Source organism: Phodopus roborovskii, unplaced genomic scaffold (genome assembly GCF_943737965.1).
Source record: "Phodopus roborovskii unplaced genomic scaffold, PHOROB, whole genome shotgun sequence".
NCBI lineage: Eukaryota > Metazoa > Chordata > Mammalia > Rodentia > Cricetidae > Phodopus > Phodopus roborovskii.
The window spans coordinates 12,075,375-12,098,157 of NW_026126648.1; the positions used below are offsets into that span (position 1 = coordinate 12,075,375).

At 39.1% G+C, this 22,783-nt stretch overlaps 1 pseudogene; it reads right to left on the minus strand.

The window, feature by feature from the left end:
• Positions 1-2,617: 2,617 nt before the first annotated feature.
• LOC127213596 (nascent polypeptide-associated complex subunit alpha-like) lies at positions 2,618-3,272 on the minus strand (annotated as a pseudogene).
• Between the last annotated feature and the right edge of the window lie 19,511 nt (positions 3,273-22,783).

A 22,783-nucleotide genomic window follows, 5' to 3' on the forward strand; every position in this document is an offset into this window, starting at 1 on the left:
GTGCATTGAGCTCTTAGTGGAGAGTCTGACTTAGAGTGGGCAATCAGTGAGCATTTATTGAGAAATGGATGGTTCCAAATAGTCTCTATGTACATTTAAACTAATATTTAGGTTTTGCTTGCTGTATAATGGATTTGTCTATTTCTTTTAGTAAACAATAGCTTCCAGAAATTTGGAGCGCTATCGTAAAGCCATTGGTGTAGTCAGACAAGCATAGGAAAAGAATTTGTGCAAGCGTGATTTTGTGTTCCTATGGGTCTTGTTTGTGTGTGTTTCTTGTGTTTTTCTTTTTTAAATTTTGCTTTTTTTGTTGTTGTTTTTGCTTGTTTATCTCCTTGACTTTTTTTTCTAAACAGAGAAAGCAAGAAAGGGTGCGGAGTTGGGTAATTGAGAAGGTGAGAAGGGTATGGGAGAAGATGGCTAAAGGGAAACCATGCAGAGTATGTTGTATGAAAAAATGTTTTCACTTAAAAAAATGTATTAAAAATGGGGAAAAAACTATGAGCTAGATTGCATTTTAAAAGTTTTTGTCATTTAAAAATAAATTTATTTATATTTTAAACTTTTTGTCTTTCAGAAATATGCTTCTCAGTTCTTTCATAGAATATATTTTAATCATATTCACTCATACTCCCCCTCCCCCCCCCGACTCCCCTCAGGTCTACTCCCTATCTGCCTCCCTGCAACTTTATGTTCTCTTTTTATAGCATATGGGCAGTGCAAAGTGGATTGGGTGGGTTATTAAGACAGTTAATTAAGATTTGAAGGGAGTGATGCAGGGTGTGTTGGCACACATCTTTAATCCCAGCAACCAGGGAGCTGAGGCAGGTGGATCAGTATGTGTTCTAGGCCAGCCTGGTCTACATGATGAGTTCCAGGATAGCCAGGGTTATGTTATAGGTAGTGAAAGGCCAAAAGAAGGAACAAGAGTCTATTCTGGTGTCTGTTTCTGGGGCACAGGATAAGGAGCCATCAGTGGACAGATGACCTAATGAATTGGCCAATCCCTTCTTGACATCCACTGGTATTATTCCACTAGCTCGGCTCCATGCTGAAAATCTGGGTTCCATCTCCTCCCCCTACGGCGGTAGTCTTGACTTCTGTTGAACATTTCGAGTAAAGTTCCCTTGCTATTAAAGTAAAATAAGCAAAAAGGCAACAATAATACCTCAGCATGGTTGGAGACTTCAGTGGGTGATGGGTGTATGCTTATCATGGTTTAAGGTCTGTTCACTGAGAAGGTGACGCTGGTTAATAAATTCTGATGACTATAACCATCGTGTCAGGTGACTGTACTCAGCTCCACTCATTTAAACCTCATTCATATTTATTGACCTTTAGTTTAACTGTCGGAGCCTTACTGAATGCTGGTACCGCAAGGCATTATCTCCGTCCTTGAGAGGCTCAAGGTCCAGTGGCCTGGAAAGGAAATGCAAGCAGGTGATTGCAGTAAAGCAAGTGGCTGCTGGTTACAATGGTGCAAAGGTGGTGGAAGGTCCTGCCTGAGATGGATCCAAGGGACACCCCTGGGTTCTCTGTCTAGAAAACTAGCACTTTCAGATCCTCTAATACAGTAGTTCTCAACTTACTAATGCTGCCGCCCTTTAGTAAAGTTCCTTGTGTCGTGACCCCCAACCATAAAATTATTTTGTTGGTATGTCATAACAGTAATTTTGCTACTCTTATGAATTGTAATGCAAGCCCAGAGGGGTTGCAACCCACAGGTTGAGAACTGCTGCTCTAATGCATAAAGCAGAGTCAGTACAGTGAACAGAGTATTGACAGGCTTGAATTTGACAGTGTTTTAAAGGGGAAAGGATTTTTGGAGCCTCTGAACACCTCCTTATACATCCACTCATGCTCCTCCCTTCTCCTTCATCAGTGCTGCATCTCAAATCTGAGCACCAATCAGAGTAACCTGGAAACACCAGCTGCTGGTCCTTGTCTCCAGAGTTCCTTACTCAGAGGAATACAGCAGGGTTTGCAATGTGGCACTTCTGATACTACCCAGGCATTAACAGTGAGTTTGTCAGGATGCTTCTACATATTTGGTATTAGTTGATTTACTGTTGAGCTCACAGGGAGGGGGTGTTTGTTTGCATTTTAATAGTCTTTGTGTTTTAGATTCCATTTGTATGTCAGTTTTTTAAATCAGCATTCCACAGCAAAATTGAAAGCAAATACAAAGCTTCCTCTCAAATCTCTTGCATCCACATTGATCTCCATACTACCACCAGAGTTGTGCATTTGTTACCATCTGTGAATGTACACAGATGTAGTTTTGCCTAACAATCATAGTTTATAGTAGAGCCCAGTTTTAGGTGCACATCTACAGGTTTGAGAAAATGTGTGATGGTCTATCCACCCCTCCACACAAACCCAGGAAATCACTGATCCTTTTACTGTCCTCATAGTAAGCACAATGCCCTATTTATGGAATCACTCCCTATGTGGCCTTTCAGATTCATTTCTTTCTTTCTTTTTCTTTTTTTTTTTTTTCATCCAACAAGAAGCCATAACTTTATTAGTGATAGAAACAGTACAAATTTCAAACCAAGCTGTAGTTCACTTCTGAAACACCAAAAAGGGGGTGGGGGTGGGGAGCGTCCTTGCTGTCAAATAGTTACATCGATAATTCCATAATAGCATTTACAATATCATTACTGTTGTTTTTCAGGGCTCCGACTGCCTTTGCTATGGACACGTTTGCTTGTGACATGGCCAATTCTATGTCCTTAACTTCTACACCCGTTTCATCAACCTCTTCCTCCTCGCTTTCCTCTTGTACGGTCAGAGTCTGCATGTTTTCCTGAATGTTTGAAACGGCCTCACCTTGAACTTTGAATTTCTCAGCAGCTGCTAACTGTGCTTGCTGAGACAAATCTTCAATCTTGGCTTCTCCAAAAACTATGTAGGTGTCTGAAGCTGGGCTCTTGAAGACATCTGGTTTTGTGATGACAAAGAGGATATTTTTTTGATTTCCTGATAGTGACTCTAGTAACCCCTGTAACCTGTCGAAGACCCAGTTTGGACATAGCCTTCCTTGCCTTCTTTTCACTCTGACTCTGTTTTGCTTTTTGGACCCCTTCTTCATCAATTTCAGCTGCCGCCGCCAGCTGGGCTTGTTGTGTGGTTGTCTGTGTGGAGTCTTGTTCCTCGAGCTCTGGTACCGATTCATCACTGTCATATTCTGTTCCTGATCTTGTCTCAGCCTGAGGCTGTGGCAGCTCCTGTTCTGTGTCAGGGACGGTTTCCGTGGCTTCTCCAGGCATTTTGTGCGGAGGACGGGGAACCAAGATGGCAGCGGGAAGAAGAGCGAGTGAAGAGAGCAAGCGAGTGAGCGAGAGCGTGACCCACGCCTGCTGCAGGAGGAAGCCTCAGATTCATTTCTTAAACTCGGTAATATATTTATGGTGGTTTTACATAAGTTTGTATCTTAACAGCCCATTTCCTTTGAGTGCTGAGTATTATCTTGTTCTCTATGTGTTGTAGTCTATCTTTCCTTGTAATTACTGAGAAATACTATGGTAGTTTGAATGTAGTTGGCCTCTAAGTTTATAGGTAGTGTTATTATTAGTAGGTGTGGCTTCGTTGAAGTAGATATGACTTTGAGGAGGACGTGTGTCACTGTGAGTATGGGCTATGAGATCTCATATATGCTCAAGCCACACCCAGTGTCTGTTCAAGCCACACCCAGTGTCTCAGTTCATTTCCTGTTGCCAGTGGATCAAGATGTAGAATTCTCAGCTCCGTCATTGCTGTGGTCATGGTTTCTCTTCACAGCAATAGAAACCCTAATGTACCTTGATTGTCTCCGAGTTTGGGAAATTATCAACAAAACCCCTATCACCAGTTAATGTTTTTGGGTGGACATAAGACTTGAACCTTGGAGTAAATAAATCCTGGGAGTATATTTGTAAGGGTTATAAGATATGATTAGTTTGGGAAAAAAAATTCCAAAGTGTTTTGGTAAGTGACCATTTTTATTCCCACCAGCAAAAAGAAGTGTGTCTATTGCTTCAGTCCCTCATCAGCATTTACTGTCACTGGTGTTCTAAATTTGGGTTATTCTTATATGCCTATAATAGTGTATTATGCTTGTCTATGTTTTCCTGATGGCACGTGGTTTGGAGTATCTTTTTCCATACACATTTGTCAATCATAGTATTTATGTATTGAAGAATATGTTAAGACCCTTGGCTCATTTTTAAAAGCAGATTATTTATGATTTGATATTGAGTTTTAAAAATTTTTATATATTTCAGATGCTAAGCCTTGTTTTCAACTATGTTTTTATAAAAATATCCCAGTTAGTGAATGGTCTTTCATTTTCTTGGCAATATCTTTTACGCAGTAGACACTATTATTAAAGAAATCCATCTCATATGGTCCTTCTTCCTTCTTCCTTGTATTGTGCCATGTTATTTTATCTGAAAAGACATTTCCAAGCCAAAGACATTTAAATGTTTCCCTACATTGTCTTCTGTGTGTTTTATAGCTAGTGTTTGACATTGAAGTCTGTGGTCCACTAGGGACTGATGTGCTATAAGGGTTTCTGTGTTGTTAAGAAGCACAGATTCCTCCACCATTATGTAATCTTACTATTTATTTCTGATAGCATTCCTTGTTCTGAAGCCTACCCAGTGTGAAATCATCATTAATCTTCCTTCCAAGGGCTTAGTATCATCGTGGTGTGTATTTATCCACCTATTTAGTTTTAACTTGTCTATATATTTAAAGTGAATTTCTTACTAACAGTGTATACTTTGTTTTTTCTTTTTTTGTAATCTACTATAACTCTGTCTTAACTCTATCTTAATTGTACTTAGAGCAGCAATGTGCAATGGGGTTATCAGTATGGCTTTAATTAGAATATGTGGTATCCGTTATTCCTTTTCTTTGTTGCCCTGGATCCCTTCCTCCCTCTCCTCTTCCTCCTCCTCTTGTTGTTGTTCTGCTGTGGATTGAATGCTCTGTGTCTTCTACAAAATTCCAATTGAAATTTAAGTCCTAATGTGGAGCTTTTTGGAGGTGATTAATCCTTAGGTAAAAGGCTGCCCAAGGGATGGGATTTCCTCCCTCTGTTCCTCCTAACATGTGAAGACCCAGCATTTATTTCCCCCTGAAAAATGCAGCAGCCAAGGGCTAGGTTGGAAGCAAAGAGAAACTTCACCAGGCACTGGCTGTGTAGATACCTTGACTTTGGAATTTCCAACATCCAGAATGTGGACAATTTTTTATTGTTCACCAATGATCCACTCTGTGTTTTTTTTTTTTTTTTTTTTTTTTTTTTTTTTACTATAGCTGTGTTAAGGAACTAAATCTCTTTTCTGCATCCTGTGGATTTAACTGAACATTACAATTGATTGAATCCCTCCCCTTCTTTAACATATACATTTTACCTTTTACACTTCTACAGGTGTCCTAGAGTGATCAAGACACTACCCAAATCCACTTTTAAATAACTACTATTACATTGTGGATAGTATATTCTATAACATCAATGAAACAGACTCTCAGCCTCCTTCCCTGTACATTTGCTGCCACTCACGTCCATGCATAAGTGTATGTATATGCAAAAACATACATGTAGACATGCAAACATTAGATTGCTGTAATCTAAGGAAACTGCTATCTATCATACTAAGTAAGACCAAAGGGAACATTTCCCTTGGCTTTATATTCATTCTTAGACCTTTTCATGGAGATACAATTTTTTGGCATAGTTTTCCTTAATCCGGAAAAGCTTTCAATATTTTGTTAGTATTGCTTTGTTTGGTCCTGATGATTCCTTGCAGGGCAGGTGAACTGGAATCAAATTAGTCCACGTTTTACATGACTGAGAATGTCTTTACTTTTCATTCATGTTTGGATGAATGTTTGGAATTTCTCTGGCTATAGAATTCTAGGTTGGTGAGAGTTTCTCTCTTAAAACTCTGCTATGGTTCATTCTCTTCTTGCTTACAATTGTTTGCAAAATAAACTTGATACGATTCTTTTTTTTCCCTGTTAGAAAAGAATTTTTCCACTGAAGTTTCTTTTAGAGTTTTTTCTTTATCCTTCATTTTCTTTGGCTTGAACATCATTTTCCTCACTGTTACGTTTTTTTTATTATATTTTAATCCTTTTTCTTTTGCATTTATTCTGCTTTTTAGATCACTAGGCTTTTTTTTTTTTTTTTTTTTTTTATCTAAAATCAGTTTGAAGGAATTCTCAACCATTATTGTTTCAAATACCAAGGTTACCTATGTGTATGGATGTTTTGCCTACATGTATGTCTGTGAACAGTGCCTGTGGAGGCCAGAAGAGGACATCAGATTCTTTGAAACTGGAGGTACAGATGGTTGTGGGCCACCACTGAAAAGCCCAATCTGGGTCCTCTGCAGGGGCAGCAAGTATTCTTAACTGCTGAGCCAGCTCTCTAGCCCTGTTTTGAATAAATTCTTATGTTTACTTACTTCTCTCTGTCTTTTCTTTATGACATTCTCATTACATATTAAAGTAGAAGAGAAACCGGGGATTTAGGTGGACATTTGAGGTTTCCAATAGATACAAAAGTGAATATTTTGGTTGATCTTACTTTATGAAAGGAGTTCTGGGTTAGAGGTACAGGTTTGAGAATGGGTGGTAGATAGCGTCTAATGAAAGACAGGGAAGTGAATGGTGGTTCTCAGAATGAATAGATGTGGTTCAAGGATTGAATTCCGTATGAGAGCTGGTGTGTTTAATATGTGGGTGCATGTTCAAGAATAGTGGATGTTATCAGTATCAAGGACTTGCTAGCACAACACAGTAGAGGAATGAAAGTAAGAAAACTGAGAAGACATGCAAGTGATGAAGCACATTATGGATCACATATCTAGCTATTTTAACTGGCATGTGGTGTGAAAGAGGATGGAAAGGGGGCAGGACTCTTTGCTTGGTTCTCATTGGCCTAAGGAATTGTACTTGAAGGGTGACCTGGGAAGGAAAAAGATGGTTGGATGAAGAGACTGAGGACTAGGGAGTATGGGAAAAAATGTGGGTATTGGTAAGGTGGGAGCCTACTGGAATGTAACCAATGGCTCATGAAACTGATGTATATAGGGGAGTTGGTCATCCAAGGAAATGGGGTTTAGGAAGTGGAATGATGTTACTATAAGATATATCTATTAATTCTGAACTCAACCTTTGTGTGTACATCACTGAGACTTGTGTCTGTCACAGTCCAACAGTTTTCAACCCAACACGTTTTCCTGGCATTCCGATGCTGCTGGTCCAGGATGCCACTTTGAGAATGATTTCAATTAACACCAACGAAGACATTAAAACAGCTAGCAATCATGTCAGGAATAGCATCTTATGCATCAAGGGATCAGTTAAAGCACCCCCCACCCAGAATACATTTTTAGCACCAATTAGAGAGACATATGGCAAGAAAAGCGAGTCTCATATTTCATAGTGTATCCATTATCTGGAGATCTTGTGAAGAATACAAAGTCCTGGAGAATTTCAGACGTCTGAATCCATAGGTTTCAGAAATACTCATATCAACAAGTTTCAGGAGAAAGTCTGAGCCCTGCAGTAAAAGGATTGGTGAAAAATTAGGTACATAGCTCAGCTGTTTTCAGTTTAACCTATTGATTTTGTTGTTCACCAGATTTTCCAAGCAATAGGCATCTTAGTGAAATGGGAATAAATAATAGTAATGGTAATAATAATAGTAATAGTAATAATAATTTATAAGTGATTTTTGCTTACATATTAATGATAATGATTAAATTGAATAAATACAGAAATATCCTCAAATATTAGTTATGTATTATTTAGTTATTATTAATATAAATGTTTTGTTGGGAGACATTTCTCTACCCACTATGTCGAGTACAGAGGCAAGAGGGAAGAGAAGACTAGAGAAAAATCTACCTTTGTTGGATTTCTATGTTTTTAAAGAGAGTCTCTTGGGGTTTGTGAGGGGTGATATGTCATGTGATCATTTCACATTTTTAAGCAACTGAGAAACAAAAAGCAGACACATAAGAACCAGATGCCTGAGGCTGGAGAACTGCCTTGGTGGTGAGAACATTTGTGCTCTTCCAGAAGACCCAGGTTTGGTTCTGAGTACCTACATGGTGACTTACAACCATCTCTAGCTCCAGTTCCAGGGGGGGTCCAAGCCCTTTTGTGGCCTCCTTGGTACCAAGAATGCACTCAATCCACATACATACATTTAGGCAAAACAACCATTCACATGCAATTAAAAAATAATCTTTAAAAAGAAAACCAAATGCTTTAAATGATGGCAAATTCGAATAAACTTCCTACTTTCCATCCCTATCTCATACCACAGTCTCTACAAGCACCACAGGAACACACACACACACACACACACACACACACACACACACACACACACACTCATGTGTACATGTACATGGCTTACCTCATACCAATTATCACACTATCGTTTGTGGAATACAAATCTGTCTTTTATGCCCCTCTCTGATACTGCAGCTAGGGCTGCACTCCCACTATCAGAGGCTCCCTGGCAGGATTTACCAAGGGGGTGGAGGAGAAAAGGAGCAGGCCAGACTTGTCTATGGCTTTCTGTCTTCTCATTCTTATGAGCATGGCTCAGCCTCATTTTTATTCTGGAATTGCATCTATTTCTAACATTTGTGAAACTTGTCTCATTACACTACCCAAGACCCCATTACTCCTTGGGCCAACAGGAGCCACTCTGCAGACATCTTCATCCCAGCTCCAGGGACCTTTCCAAATTTTGAATTGTACTGATGAAGCCTCTTCTTGTGGCCCTGGCCTGTGGGTGGCAGTTACTACTTCTGTGATGCTCTTGTGTTCTCTTTTATCCTTTCAGTTGCCTAGGTAACAGCATCATAATTCTTTATATTAAACTCTCTCTTTTCAAATAACTGGTATGATTTCTCTTTCCTGAATGTACGGTGATGCACACTTACATAAATACACACAGGATGGAGGGCACATAAAGAACTGGAGGCTTTCCCCCACCATTCCTCCAACTCAGGGTCAATGCCTGCCCCAAATATGGGCAGGCTTATCCTTAATCCAAGAGAGAAGGGGAAACCAAAAGGTACCAGAAATCTGCATCCCCCAGTTCTCTGCTGAAGAAAATACTGATAGTTATGTCTTCCACCTGTGTATGTTACCTTCTCAAATCTTGAATTCTTCTTGTAATAACATCTTCACCTCAATCTTTCTCTTCTTTATAAATTACTACAGGGGTACAAAAATTCATCCTTCTCAGCAAAGTGTTCTCAAATTAAATTATGTCACTTGCCCCAAACATACCGGCAAGTGACAAGTTCATCTCAAGTCTGCCGGATGATGTAAGCAGGGTCCCTGTTCATCCCATTGCACTGTGTGGCTTTTCTCAGTAGAAAGGCCCCAATAATGAGGACAGGGAATATCTTCAGCTTGCAACTCTAGGGCATAAGACTATCTTTTAGGAAGAGGAGACTTTTCTGTGGCCCAGAACAATGTATTTGTCTTGTTTACCTCCTACCCCAAACATAATGTTTTCTTTTCTTATTTTTATTTTCATTGTGTAGTAATGGCCAAGCTCCGTAAAGCATAGGCATAGTACTTCTCATTATTTAATGGTAGGCTCAAGGGGAAAAGAGCATGCTGGTTATTGAGGTTCTGATCTTTTTCTCCCTTTCCCATCAGATTTGATTGTTTTTTCGCATGCAACCACAGGACTTGCTATGTTCCTCAGGAACTGACTTAGATTAATTCCACCCTTGTGGAAACCTTCACCATACTCTCTCAGCCTGCTCTGCTCTGGCTGATGTCTGGTAGCATCTCTTGCTGGAGCATCTTCTGCCACTCACTGGAATGTAATGTCTTTAGGATCAGGAGTCACATTTTATTCATGTATGCATCTCTCCAGTTTTAGAGATTTTTTTTTTCCCCACTGAAGTTGAAATACATAAGGCTGGGAGTTTGAAGAGAGAAAGAATGTTTCTCACTTTCCATCAATCTCTAACATAAAGTTAGCACGTCCTTCAAGCATGAAAACAGACAACAAACACACCAGAGAATCAGAAATCTCCCATATCCTATCACATTACAAGTCATTGCCATCATCTCGGAAAACTTAAGCAACAGTGGTAGTTGCTAGACTTTTTGTTAAACTATATCATGAGACTTAAAGAAAGTGACCCTGTATATTTTGGTGTCACAATCTTTCAAACATATTTCAAAAGCTGTATTTCATATAATCTACCTCCTTTGCGATTTTGTTTTTATTCATGCTTGTCAATGAATTTAGAAAAGAATTTATAGGATTCACCAATGTGATGAAGGAATTCTTTTCTTAGTACTTAACTTGGCACCCAACTTAAAGTTCTGTCAATAAAATATCTGTCAAGAATAGAACTAGATTAAGTAATTTCTGGTCAAAGAAAAGTATTTTATCTAAAGTAATAAAGTTGATAAGATGTGTGTAATTTGGCAAATAAATCCATAGTTCTTAACAGTATGCCAAATATATTGTAGATGAGTTAAAGAGTAAAATATACAACAAAAATAAAATTAACAATTCATTAATTTTCCAGGTATTTATTGGATGTCTGCTATGTGCCAGTTTATTGAACTATAGCAATAAACAGAAGCACTTTTCCAAATGTTATAGTCTGTGTATGAAACATTTCCCAAGGAGCTTGTGTGTTGAAGGCTTGGTCTCCAATGACAGCAGTGTTTACAAAAGGAGCTTTGTGGAAGTGATTGGACCACGAAGGCTTATGGATCTATTGATGGACTGGCATTATTGAGAAGTGATAGAAAACACTAGAACATGAGGCAAATTTGGATGAAGTGGGTGTGCCTTTGAAGGCTGTGTCTTGTTTCCTGCTTTTTCTTCTGTGAATGCCACTCTCTGCTTCCTGTCTACTTTGTTCTAACACATGCTTTTCACATGATGTCCACCCTCAGCTCAGGCTCACAACAATGAACCAACCAACCATAGTTGAAACCTTTGTAACCGAGAGCCAAACATTTTTTTTTCTCCTTTAAATACTCCCTTTCAGGCATCTAGCCACAGCAGCAAAAAAGCCTAAGAGTGAAATCAGACTTTCAAAAAAGTGATGCTGGAATATTTGGGCATTCATTCAAAGGACTCCAATCCATTATCGTACATCATAAGACAAAAAAAATTATTCCAAAATGGAGCACATGCGTGTTCAATTTAAGTCTATAAACATAGCTGGATGCAAGCTAGGTTGAAAGTATTTGTAACCTTGCTCAGACAAATATTTATTAGATGTAACACCAGAAGAGAGTCTGCAAGAATGAACTGATACATTGGACTTGATCAAAGATCAAAATTACAAAGTTTTTTTTTGTAATTAGCATCACCAAGACAATAAAAGGCAAACTATGTACTGGTAAAATTCTTCAATTATATCTGATAGAAGACCTATGTGTTTGCCAGGTTAAACGATCTATGAAAAACTCTCAAAATTCACAGAAATAAGGAATTAAGCACTCCAATTAAAAACTGACAAAGAATTCAACAAACATATCAGTAAAGAATGTGAAAAAAGCAAATGTAAACTAACAGTTAACTCAGTGCTGATTAGGATGTGGAATAACTATTGCACACTGCTGGTGAGAATGCAAAGTAGTCCAGCAGGTTTGGAGGATAGTTTGGCACTTCTTTGTAAGATTAAACATATGCTTACACTATGAAATTGCAACCCCACTCCCAGGTATCTACCCCAGAGGAATGAACGCTTATGTTTATGAAACAGTTGTATGCTAATATTTACAACAGCTTTGTTTGTAATAAACCAAGCTGTAAACAACTCCAATGCCCTCAAACTCAAAAATGACTATGGAACAATCTATGCAAATGACATATTTCTTAGCATTAGAAAAATATGTTGACAATATGAGACTTGCAAGTATCACAGATGCATTTTGGCATATGAAAAACACTAGTAAGAGTTACATTGTATACGATTTCCTTTTAATAATATTCTTGGAGGGGGAAAGCTAGATGCCAAGAGAAATGAAGGAGGAAGGGATGGCTACAAATGGACATGGGAATTAGGGTTGGGGTGGGGTATGGGGGGATGCGGTGATGAAATTGTCCTCTGTTTTGATTATCCTGATAGTTATATAACTGCATATATTTGTCAAAATTTGCAGAAGTTAACAAAAATGGATTTTAGTGTTCTATAGATATTTTAATAAAAACAGAAGCCTGTGAAAATTTGGTTTAAAATGCTCATGAAACAAATTCCATGCTCTAATGGCAGCAAAGAGGCAACAGGACAATAAAACACATGTGACAACTTCTGGCTGATGGCAAGGACCATGAAACACTTCAGCAGTGTGAATGAAGATGGGGAGAGGACACCAGTGCTTCTTGACACAGAATGGCCAGGCAAGTGCGGAACTATGATGTGAATACAGTCATTGCAGCAACAGGAAAGTGAATATTCCCTGCAGAGAATATTACTTTCTGGACACTATTTGGCAAAAACAATGAAAAAGGACAACTGTATTTTTCTTTCTAATCTGTAAGCAATTCTAGAAAGCCAACCTCTTCTATATAATAGAAAACAGGACCTACATCAGTCAGAACAAATATATAGGGATTAAAGTATGATTTAGAACCCAATCCTGGAGAGTGTTTCAGATCACAGCAATGGAAAGGCATTTAGGGAATGACAAGGTCCCTTTTGACTCTAGCTCTGGGACCTGACTCCCACCATAGGCTCCCTAACACAGCCTCAACACTCTACTCCCTCTGATTGGAGTTTGGGAGGTTAAGCAATTTCTCTTGCAGGTGCTATGATCAGGTGTTCTGGTTCTATATATAAAACCCTGGTGCTCCTGTGCAGATATCCAGAAAGCTCAATTAATCCTAAACATCCCTTCCCACAGAGATATCCCAAAATAAATTCTTCAGTACATGTAAAGTGGCTTAACTGTTTCCTTAACTTAATGACTGAATTTAAATTTATGAACTTCTTTTATGAAGCAGATGCTAAACATTATCTCCTAGGTTCACGGGCAGCTGAACAATACTATGGACACTCAGAAAAAAAGCCAGAGAGTTGGGTGAATAAGCAGAGGAACTTTGCAACCCATGGGAATATTAAACTTAGGACTGGCTCCAGGAAGCAGTTAGAAGGGTCTTATCGCTAGAGCACTAAAGAAGATAAGAAACATACTCGTCATCTCATTGACATTTATTGATGGCACAGAAGGTGCATGGAACCAATCATGAAGCCTACTTCAGGGCCTAACACCTAGTAGACAAACCTGCTTAAAAGACAGACGAATGAGTGAGTGAGTGGGTGAGTGAGTGAGTGAGTGAGTGAGTGAATGAATGAATGAGTGAAATGAGACCAATAGTGTGGCAGCTCTAGCTAGATTTTAGAATAAGACTTGGTAACTCCTTAAAGCATTTGCTTTGATGTTCTGGGACCACACTAACACTGTGTAACAGACAATTACAAATCTAATTGCAGAAAGACAAGCGTTTAATTCTGCTCATGGAGTCACCAGGTAGTTAAGTACCTTTTCTGGTTCTACCTTGGGCCCGTGCTTTCAAGCACTTACTAGACTATTTTGATTCTGATCTATGAGGTCTCTTTTTCACAAGTTACCAAGCATATGCTTGTTTTCAAAGTGGAAGACTAAGCGAGCAGAGGCCAGCAAGAATAGAATCTTGTGCTCTTCTGCAGACCAAAGCAAGTTCAGGACCTGGTCAGATTTAATGTATGGGAAATGACACTATTTATGGATGAGAAGGGACTGCTGAATCATATTGCAAAGTTTGCAACTAGAGTTCCCTCAAAGAAACAGAATAGGAATCACAGATAATCAGGTATCTGAGGGGGAATTATTAGGGACATTGGTTCATGCAATCATGAAGGCAAGACTATGAGAAATCTGGAAGCCCAGGGAAGCTGGTGGTATGGTTCAGTCCAAGTTTAAAGGCTTCTGAGCCAAGGGAACTGAGAGTATATACTTCTCAGCCTGAAGCCAATGACTGGAGACATAAGGGTGGGGGATAGCGGAAGGCCCATGGTATAAAAGTCAGAAAACTTTGGATGTCCAAGAACAGAGAGGGATTTAATGGGAAAGGGGAGGGAGGGAAGGAGGAAAGAAGGAAGAAGGAAAGAGAGAGAACATGAATGAATGAAAATGAGAGAAAATAAATGAGAAAATATTTCCCTTTGTTCTATCCAAGTGTCACCCCATCGTATGGGTCTCACTGCCACTGGTGAACATTAATCTTTCTGACATGGTCTATTGATGCAAATGCATGTGTCTTCCAGAAGCATCCTTAGAGTTGTACCCAAAATTATACTTTATTATCTATCCGGGTACCTATTCTTTAATCGAGGTAAGTTGACACTGGTTAACCAATATTTGGTGGAAGGGCAAAACCCTGGACTGTTTGTAATCCACCTCCACTGAAATTCCTTTTTACTAAACAAAGACAAGCAAAAATATGACCATAATGAAAATTCTAGCCATATGGAGGCATATATAAGAATAAGGTAATGCGAATGGAAACCTTCATACAGGTGATGGTATGAAAGATGCTTTGCAAAGTGGATACAAGTCAAGAATGTTTCAAATAGCAAACAAGGACAAAAACACCAAGGTAGGAGAAAATACACTGACCTCAGGTGGAGAGAAATGCTGTGGCATGGGGGGGGGGGGGTAGTGTGGGGACAGGAGATGGAGTAGAACCAGATTCTGAAAGTGGCTGGTTTTGTTATTTTATCTCCTGGGGTGTAAACTCCAGGGAGGCAGGAGCTTTGCCTTCACCAGGGCTCCACAAATATCCATTGATTGAAGGGATGAAGAATAGCCTTGTACACTGCATGAGAGCAGTTGGCCTCTAATCCAAAACTTGGGAGGAAACTTAATTTTTTATGAGCAGGTGCAGCTTGTGGTGTGATATGAGGAAGACACCTATGAGAATGGGGACAACAGGAAGCCAGTGAAGAATTTCAGCAGAAGGAAAGCTGCAGGTCTATGCTTCTTGGATGGTTTGCCTGAGTCCTACAAGAAGGACACACTGGGTCTATAGATTGCCGAGACTTTTGAAGAATTTCTTTTCTTGTTTTGAAAGTTTATTCTGATTACAGTTTCCCGTCCCTCTACTCCTCCCAGCCCTCCCCCCACATCCCCTCCCACCCAGATCTATCTCCTTTCAGTCTTCCATTAGAAAACAAACAGGTTTCTAAGGGATAATAATAATAAAATAAAACAAAAAACTAACATATCATATAGGACAAAGCCAACAAACAGAAGAAAAAGAGTCCAAGTAAAGACACAAGAACTAAATATAGATGCAGAGACCCACTCAACTTGCTCACTCAGGAATTCTATAAAAACACTAAACTGGATGTCATAATGTATACTCAAAGAACTTACAGGAGAGAGAATACTTTTTAAAGTGTTGACAAAACATTATGAAACAAGGATGATATGTAAAATAATATTATATATATATATATTTTCATTCCTCAGTGTATGTATGTATGTGTATATATATATATATATGCATATATATATATATATATATGCATGTGTGAGTATTTTCTATGTCAAGGTTTGCCTTATAACTCGAGTGTGTATATTAATGAGAGAACTGTAGTCAGAAGTTCAGAATTCAAGTTCTAGCTCATTAAATCATGGTCCTGAGGAAGAGACTTCACTCCTGAAGTCTTCATTGATGAAACAGAGTTAACTTGTCACATTTCTATTATTTCATTGGGGTAATCTTATGAGACAAGTAGGGGAAAGATCTGACAATTAGATGTCATGTATGCTGTGTGAACATTTGACATGCATATTCTTATTTAATCCCACTTCAAGGCTTCGTGGCAGTATTATCATAGTATTATTCTTAGTTATAATATTTCCAGTTTACAGATTTCATAGTGCAGTCTAAGAGCTGACTAAATTCAGTATGATTTGGTAAACTGTCAGGTGATTTTTACAAAGAGAAAATACTAGTATGATTACTACCTTTGTTCTATTGGGGAGAATTATGAAGGACTTCAGTAAATGGATATCATCTCCTGAGACACGACTTGTGTCTTTTCCAGTTATTTACACAAGAAAAACAAATGCAACAATCACCACAAACAACAAAACCAGACAAAGCAGCACTGTGTGCTGTATCAAGGCAGCATCAGTCTTGAGAAGAGAGACATCAAAAATTGAAGTCGGAGGAGAAATCTGTAAGATGTTGCATAGAGAAAGTTGCTGTCCTCAGATGACTTACTCATCACCCACAACCTTGGGATACTCAGGCCTTTCTAGGATTGGATTGATAGCTTCAATATTCCTCTTCCAAATTGGTTGCTAGGGGAACATGGAGGTCTTTGGAGCATGAAGAGGAGAGCCCTTGTCTAGACGTTCTTGTCATGAGAAGCGCTCCCATCAGGCTCTTAGGACTACTCCTAGTCCCAGAAAGAACTGCTGAGTTCTTGGATTGTCTTCCCTGATATATTAATCTCAGTTCCCCAGGAAAATTGAATTAGTGGAGGTGAAGAAATGAGCTAGAGGGTACTAGTGAGACAGCTTTGTCAATAAAGAGCTTGGCATACAAGGATAAGGAACTGAGTTCAAACCACAGAGAGACATTTTAAAAGCCAGGCAGCATAGTGGTGTCACTAGAATGGCAGAGACATGCAAATCCCCAGGGTTTGCTGGTCAGGCAGACTAGCTACTTGGCCAGCACTCTGCTAATGAAAGATCATGTTTCTAATGCAGCAATGTGGATAGTGTGCAGGGAATCACACTTGACGTTGACCTATGGCCTTGATAAGCATGCCTTCATATGAATACATACACATATCTGTGTGTGTGCATGCACACACACACATACACTCACACATGAGAGAGAGACACAGACAGACAGAGAGACAAAGAGACAGACACACAGAGACAAAGAACTCTTATGGGATTAGAGGGTAGGAATTTCCAATTTTGTGGGATGGACTTACAGGCTGGAGACCTATGTGGAAGAGCAGATGTTGAAATTCTATCTGCCGGGAAAATTTGTTTCTTTCCCTCTTCCTTACGACATATAAGTCTTTATTACATTCAGCCTTCAGCTGAGGTTCCCCTACATTAAAAAGGGTAATCAGCTTCATGTTCATTCATTTAAATATAACTTTTATCTGAAACACACAGAAACACCCATAGAATAATGGTTGAGTAAATGGATACTATGGCTGGCTAAACTGACACATACATTAACTAGTACACCTGTCTTTTGAGTGAGAATTTGCAATTTCAGGAAGGTCTCCCAATACTGGGCTTAGATTAAATAAAGCAAGGCCATGAACAAGTCAACAAGACCTAAGAGACCACATCTGGTTTCTTAATGGTTCTTACCCTTTGAGTACAGGCTAGAAGGTAAGTCTACAGACTAATTTCACACTCTGATCTTCCCATTCAAGTCTCTTCATTTCTTCCTCTGCATTCAGCCTCAAAGTTGTGCTCAGATGTACGTAGTGGATGTTTTTCTGTCCCACCTGCCAGTTCTACAGCTAATTATAAAATAAATCACTCTGAGGTTTAATATTAATTACAAATGTTTTGCCAGTGGCTCAGGCTTTTATATCTTAAATTAACCCATTTGTATTAATCTGTGTATTGCCATGTGGCTGTGGCATTACCTCACATTTTGCTTCTCCAATGGCTGCTGATGACTTCTCTGGACGCTTTCTTTCTCTCTGTATCCAATAAAAAAAGCTTTATTCATCAACCAAAAAAGGCAACATGTAGTCATAGCATACAGAAGAACATCTCATGAGTCTATCATGGTACACTTCATGTACAACTCTTTCAGAGCTCTCCAGCACATTTTACAAGCCTACTGTAATCCTGCCTCCCTCATGCACAATATGAACCTATGAAATGCATGCTGCAACTTAGACATTGCTCACCTTGTTTTTATCTTGTGTATCATCTCTGATCAAAGGGCCAAAATCTACCCTTCAAGATTCACTTAAATGTGCCTTTTTCCATAATACCTCAGAGTTCTCTAGTCTTCCTGTACTAAATGTGTAGTTTACCTGCCTTCTAAAGTCAAATCTCTGATACTCTCTTGTAGTTATTTTTTTTTGTCATCTACATTGAATGACAATTATTATCAGCCCATAAAAATGTTTAATAATTGTTTACTCAGAAGTGAATGAAACTATGGATAAATATATGCATGGACATGGATAGAAAAGCATAAATGAGTATATGGCATGGACAGGAATAAGTGGTGTTCAAGGCTATACTACTTCAGTGACAGAGCTGGGATTTAACCCACATAGTTCTCTGACTGCAGTCATCATTGTTTGCCTTAAAAACTTGAGATTCTGATAACTGCCAGTAGTGGAGGATGGCAAAAGTACTGATTCCTGGTTCTGCCTAGATCCAGTAAGTAAAGCTTTGATGAAGTTATAAAGGAGAGGGAGGACATTAGGGTGGCTGGTTAAGAGATTTCCACCTAGAGCTGGAACTATAGGAGCAGTACACAGATGCAGATGGACATGGTTCAAGAATGTTGCTGTATATTCTTAAGATTGTGAAATTATAAGTGATTTGTATTTTTAACCAAAGGGCAAAATGAGGGCAAAATGAATTATGTCATCTTCATACTCTGAAGTAGTAGACATATGAAATTGAGAAATGTAAACAATATTTAGAAAGCTGACATAATGTTTTTATAATTGATTTTCAGTATATTAGTATATACAAGTATATATGAACAGATGGACATGTATTACTTAATTAACCTTAAAATTTTAGATTATCACTATTACCCATACCTTTCTATTGTTCCACCAACCCTGGTTCCAAGAGCCAGTCACCTGCTTTATCATTACAAATCCTATTTTTTTTTAATAGAATTCCATCTTCACTGAAAAATAAACATACTCTTAGATAAAGACCTTTAGTTAATTAAAATATTTAAAAAATCACTTATATGTTTAGATATATGCACTTGATCCATTTTCATTGTTGGATAAAACACCATTATATAGACACATGAGATATATATATATATATATATATATATATATATATATATATTTTTTTTTTTTTTTTTTTACACACATTAGGGTTGTTTGAATCAAGAATTTTTCTACTGTGACACATTCTTGACTGAGGTAAGGAATAGTCAATGGAGTTGAGAGAAGATTGTGTATGATGTGATCCAATTTATTTTAAAAATGTAAATCTGTCACATGGTGAGTTATTATTTATGTGATAAACAATATTTTATGTATGCAGTGTGGTCTGAAGGTTTGTGACTCCATGTCCATTCATATTTTGAAATCTCAATCCACAAGGCAATGGGAATCTTTACAACATGACTAGCAAGTGAAATCTTTGCAATATAATTGGGTAATGAGTATGGAGCCCTTTTGACTGGGATTAGCACCCTCATAAATGAGATGCAGGAGACCTAGCTGCCTTGCCTCTTCTGCTTACACACACAGGGAGAAGTCTCATCTGTAAGGAACAAGCCCTCAATAGCACCACACCAGATCTTGACTTTGGACCCAAAATGATGAGAAAAGGTTTGTTGCTTATAAACTACATACTTAACCTAACAGTTTTGTTTAAGCACCTGGAGTGGACTAAGTTTGTAAATGTATAAATTCATTGATAAATTTATGGCCAAATATAGACAATACAGCTACCAGCAGCTTGTGTTTTCATTTGAGAATAAAATGGTTAAAAATTAACACCAAAATCAAAAGCTTTCCTTGTAGGAGGAAGAATTTCCAGGGTGATAACCGTGCCATAGGTGGATTGTGGGAATGTTTGCAGTGTTATGTACATTCACTAAATACTGAATCATAGAAGCCATGAAATTCCGTGGCATGTAAATAAGACCTTGGGACAATTCTATGTAAAGCAAGAATCCCAGGGATTTTAATGTATAACAAATTTGGGGGAACCCACCTGGGAAATGCTGTGTTCCACTCCTCGCGTTTCTCCTAAACGTCACTGTCCTTTCATATGAGGGTGCTTGCACTTCCTTCACTAGACAAGGTGGCAATAAAATCAGTAACAAGTGGTAAAAGTCAAAGCGACACAAACATCTCTAAAAAGTGTCTAACAGGGTTATTTAAGAACAGGGTAACGAAAGCACTTGAGCATTCAAATCCCTAACAGAATTCTAATTTTTATCAAGCTTACATCCAGGATGAGGCTTTCAGCCTCGATTATTGTTAAATCCGGTGGCTGAAAATGGGCTTGAAAATAGCTATGCCTAGGATGATGAACTTTGAAACAAGGAATCCTACTTACCTCACTTGGTTGTGTAAAAGTCAAGGAATTAACTCCAAATCTTATTGGCAATCTATCCCAGTCTGTATTTTAGTCCTACTCTGCTCTGACTCAGCCGGCCCTGGAACACTCCCCCACTAAGCCTCAGTCACTCAGCAGGGTACGCACCTGAACCATTGACACATGATTTATAAGTTGGTAAAAATCCTTGTGATCACTTGGCTCCATAATAGCTTTCCCAACTATGTTGACTCATTGAGCCAATGAGATCATTTTTCTTTCCTTTGTATGTGTACATGTATGTTTATACCTTTGCATGTGTGTGTGTGTGTGTGTATGAGAGAGAGAGAGAGAGAGAGAGACAGAGAGAGAGAGAGAGAGAGAGAGAGAGACAACATGCATGCCCTCCTAACACTGATATCAGGTATTTTTCTTGGTCACTCTTCATCTTAGTTTTTAAGACTGAGTCTCTCATTGAAACTGGAACTTACTTATTGGTGTAGCTGCTGGCCAGGGAGCTCTAAGTTTCTCCCTCTCTCTACTCCCTTAACTCAATGCTAAGGTTACAGATGCTTGCTGCTGTACGCAGCTTTTACATGAATACTAGGGGCCAGAAACTTGTGCGGGCAATCACTTTACCAACAGAGCCATCTTCCTAGCCCTGGAGAAACTCTTTTTTTTTCATCCCCTTTTTTGGTGATTTGGGACAGGGTTTCTCTGTATAATAGCCATAGCTGCCCTGGAACTAGCTCTATAGACCAGGCTGGCCTCAAACTCACAGAGATCTGCCTGCCTCTGCCTCCCGAGTGGAGGGATTAAAGGCATCCACCACCACTGCCTGGCCCTGATATTCTCTGTCTAATGGGAGTTGAAGGCACTAACTACAGAGAAAGTCCCTTCATTGTCCTTACAGTGGAGTGAAAGACAAAGGTGTAGTGAAGATGGATTCTCTAGACAGAAGTTTCAATCCCAAATAAGCACACAGAGGATTATATTAATTACAAACTGTTTGCCCTATTGCTCAGGCTTCTTACTGACTAGCTCTCTCTTAATTGTTAACCCATTTCTATTGATCTGTGTATCTCCACATGTTCTTGGCTTACTGGTGATGCCTAGGTCTCTTGCTTCCTGAGCAGCTACATGACCTCTGTCCTTGGTCTTTCTTTTCCCTGCCTCTTGGTTCGGAATTCTCACCTAGCTAAGTTCTGCCTGTCCATTATCCAAAACAGCTTTACTCATCAGCCAATAAAAGCAACTCATATTTACAGCATACAGAAGGACCTCCCACCTCAGGATTCGTTTACGAGTTGACTTGTGATAGCTGTTTCCAGTGATCTAGACTACACGCAGTCTCCATGTGTTTTAGTTGCCCCTATTCCCTCGTCTTCATTTCCAGTGCGTCATATGGGATGCTCTTCTCTCATCCTTGAGCCTGAATAAGATGCCACACTGTGGAAGTGGAAGGAAAGTAACCTAATTTATCCATTCAGGAAGTGGCTGACACACACACACACACACACACACACACACACACACACACACACACACACGGAGCTCACAAAGGATGGCTCTTGATTGATCATTGCACATTTAATATGTATGCAGGTGTTGGTTTGGAACAGGCTGCACACACTCCCTGAGGTAGGGGCTATGTTTACCAGTATTTTTCTTGTAGAAGTAAACAAACTGGGACAAGGCTAGGTTGTGGGGTTGGGAGTTGAACAATGACAGCCTTGGTCCAGAATGCAGGCTCTAACCACTGTGAAGTCTGTCCTTAGTCCATGCTATTTCCATATCTCCATTTCCTTTCCATCATCCCCCCACCCACCCCGCATACCACAATTCCTTAAAAATCTTTCATACACTATGGAGGTCAAAGTAGGTCAATGCTTAGTCTTTCTGCTTACCTTAAAACTCAATCATTCAAAACCCTTCAGCAGAGATTCTGCCCCTCCTCCATCTTGCTCTTTCCTCCTGTGATTTGCATAACAGAGCAGCTCACATTTCTCCTGCTTTAACTCAAGGGAGCAAAATGTGCTGAGAGAGAAAGAGAAAGAGAGAGAGAGAGAGAGAGAGAGAGAGAGAGAGAGAGGATGTAGCAGAGGCAGAAAACTTCAATGTCAGACCTATTTTCCTTTCAATGTTAGAAGTAAAAGGAGGAACATGAAGAGGGAGACAGGTCTTTATCATTCTGCACATTTCAGGCAGTTCCTCCAATTGCAAATATTGAAGTCAAACTTTCCTTTTCCTTTACAGATGCAAAGTCCATGACAAAGAAACACGTGTGGCTTTGATAACATTGATACCAAGAGAATTCAAATGAGGTTGTTTCTGATATGAAAGCTGGACAAAGTTAGAAGACCTTGGTGCTGGGTCCTTATTCCGACAGTGGCAGACCAGGTGGCTGAGCTGGCTTACTGGGACTTCCTGAGCTTCGGCATCTTTTGTTGCAAGATTCCTTCTTTGTGGGACTGAAGGCATG